The sequence below is a fragment of the Galeopterus variegatus genome, unplaced genomic scaffold (assembly GCF_000696425.1).
Source record: "Galeopterus variegatus unplaced genomic scaffold, G_variegatus-3.0.2 Scaffold1197, whole genome shotgun sequence".
In the NCBI taxonomy this organism is placed as follows: Eukaryota; Metazoa; Chordata; class Mammalia; order Dermoptera; family Cynocephalidae; genus Galeopterus; species Galeopterus variegatus.
The window spans coordinates 427,106-430,169 of record NW_007727308.1 but is presented as its reverse complement, the minus strand read 5'-3'; the positions used below and the strand labels follow the sequence as shown (position 1 = coordinate 430,169).

Sequence of the window (3,064 nt, the reverse complement as noted above, 5' to 3'; positions counted from 1 at the left end):
TTTATATACAATAGTTCAATGATGTATAAGACTAAATATGTTAGATTCAACCACTCTCACATTCCAAATAGAAAACATACATTTGAGATCAAATGTGCATTTTTGAAATGTAAAATTTTCTCTTCATGCAATCATCACACACCAATTTATTTAATGCCATGTATTGTTGGATATTCTTAAATCTCAGCATAAACCAAACGGAGGAACAACCAACCAAACAATCAGAAAATTGTTTTCAAAGATGCTGGATCTTAGAATCTAATACAAGGCATAGACAATGACCAAGAAAATTAAGTTAAAATATAATATAGTAGGTAGTGATGGGTATTAAGAAGAAACTTCAACAAGGACTAAGGATAGAGTTTCTCAGTGGGAGGGTATATGTTATTTTAGGCAAGGGGTAAAAAGGTACCAAAAGGAAGAGTGGTATTCAAGTGAACAGGGAGTCTATCAAGTAAGGTTTTTGGATCACTGGAAGAACACAATAGGCAAAAGAAAGAAAAAGTACAACATAAATTGATGTTATAAAATCTGGTTTGTTTAAGGAACAGCCAAGATAGAAATATATCTAAAAGGTTAACAAGCAGGAAAAAGGTACGGGAAGAGAAAAGACCTTCACATCCTAGACCACTGCAAGGACTTTGGCTTTAACTCTGAGTAACCCATTTCAAGATTTTGTGTAGAGCACAGGCTGTCAAAATTTAGGTGCATTACAGTCACCTGGAGGGATTATAAACGTGCAGCTTGCTGAGCTCTTCTCTCAGAATTTCTGATTCAGTAAATATAGAATGAGTTTTCAGAACTGGTTACTGAACCAATGACCACACTTTGAAAATCACTGATGTGGAGAATCATCAACACGAGATATTTTAATTCAATTTATCTGGTTTACTTTTCGAACTAGACTGAAGTGGGTCAAGGATAAAAGCAAAAGAGCAGGCTTCTTTTTCTGTATATTTTGATTGATTTATTGTCAGTTTTACATGGCATAGTTGGATTGTATTACAGTGAGTGTGTGATTGTGTGTGTGTGTGTGTGTTTATGTTGATTTTCAAGACTACTGAGGCGATTTCCAGGGGAACTGCCTATCACAATGTGGGCAGAGTGTGAACAGTTGATTCAGGAACCTATGTTCAGGGGCTTGTTGGGGTCTCAGTGCTGGACCCCAGGTGGTTCAGAAGCTCCTGCACCATCTCCAGGCCGAGCCTCTGAGCTGTCTCTCCAGGTCATCAGTTTATCACATCATTGGTTTGTCGGGCCTCCCTGAGCCAGAGGCCGACAAAACCGAGCGGGAAGAGACCCCCGTCCAGCCGGGGGTCCCTTGTGGGGCTGAGCGGGATGATGAGTGTCGCTGGCACGGCCCTTCCCCCCCAGGACCTTCCTCCCCGGGGGCCGAGAAAGAACACCACCGAGCCAGGAGAGTGGTCAAAGCCGGAACTCCGTTTATTTGCAGGGCGGCACAGCTTATATAGGGAAAAAGGGCAGGGCGGGTTTTGATATGAGAGATCAAGCAAAGAGCCAATAAGAAGGGCTTAAAAGGATAGGGTGAGGTGGTGGGGAGGCTTTACGCGAATACGGAACTAAAGTTGCTGAATCACTGGGACCCGGAAGGGCGAGGCAGGCAGCTACGTGCCGTTGAGCACTAGTGAAATGGTGGCCGCGGAGCGCATGAAATGGCGCCCGTGCGCGTCAGGGCGCATGCGTGCAAAGTTATGCCCAACATCTCCCCCTTTTGTTTTTGTATGCCGGGGTGTGACCTCTGTCTTAGGTTGTCCAGGTTTGTCTGGATCTTACCCGTCATTGAGCATCACACAGCTTGTGATAATTTTTTGGGTGTGGCCCCTGTCTTAGGTTGCCCTGGATTTGCCAGGGTCTTACCCGTCTTTGGGAGCTCACACAGCCTGATGGGGAGACTTAGTCGTAACTTTGGGGATCTTGAGGGGCCAAGCGCTGATAATGAACTTGTACATTCATAAGTTGAATGGTTTCAAGCCTCTTTTGTACAAACTGAATAAGTTTGTTAAGAATACAGGGTCCCAGAGTGACTACCATTAGAAGTAAAAGGAGGGGACCGAGGAAGGGTAAGAGATAGGGGAGGAAGCCCATTGAAGCCCGTCCCAAAGAAGCTATTTTGGAGATCTTGTCGTCTTTTTTCCAAGTCTTCTTGAAGTTTCTTGATTTTGTCTTGGACGATGCCCGAGCGATTTGCGTAGAAGCAGCATTCTTCCTGTAAAAACAAGCACAAGCCTCCTTTTTCGGCAGTTAGTAGGTCTAACCCTCTTCTATTTTGCAGTACTACCCCTGCTAAGGAGTCTAACTGGGACTGAAGATCTAAAATAGTATTGGCGATTGTTTGCATATCACTGATTAATTGTAATTTGTTATAATAATGAGAGGAAAATCCTATACCAGCGGTTCCAGTGGCCACTCCGGTGGCTACTCCCAGCCCGATGAGGAGGGGGAGTACTTGGATGGCCTCGCTTTTGTTTACCCCCAAAGTGGTCAAAAGCAGGGAGTGGGAGAGTTTGGTTGTTGGGAACTATATCAATATCAGGTAGTAAGACCGCCAGGGCCAATAGGCCTGTCCAGTTAGTGGGCAGCTGGGTATGAGCTCAATTGCTGCCACAAACAGATCAGTGAATATGGTGGAGCTCCCCTAGCGCCAGGCTTGTGAGGCCGGGGTGGAAAGCACACTTTTAAGGCTGAAACGGTGGGAAAGACCCCAAGAGGGGGGATTTCCCCCCGGTTCACCTAGGCCTTACGAACTAGTTGTTCTACGCGGTCCCATGTATCCCAGTCGAACAAGGGACTCTCCGGAAGCCAGGGGGCTACCTTAAGTGGCAAGCCCCCGGCTTTTAAGAAGCACACGAAAAGAAAAGAATAAACTGTATAGCTCTTTAATCCAGCGAGTAAAGCTGGATTGGGTTTAGAGGAAGAAGACTGCCCCATATTTTATGGGGGTACACTCACCCGAAGACCGATTGGCCCATCAGCGATACTTCCGAGTGACGGCCTCACACGGAGCACCAGTTTGTCGGGCCTCCCTGAGCCAGAGGCCGACAAA

At 45.8% G+C, this 3,064-nt stretch overlaps 1 pseudogene; it reads left to right on the top strand.

The window, feature by feature from the left end:
- Positions 1-2,954: 2,954 nt before the first annotated feature.
- The window catches only part of LOC103592670, a 2,284-nt pseudogene continuing 2,174 nt past the window's right edge, over positions 2,955-3,064 (top strand).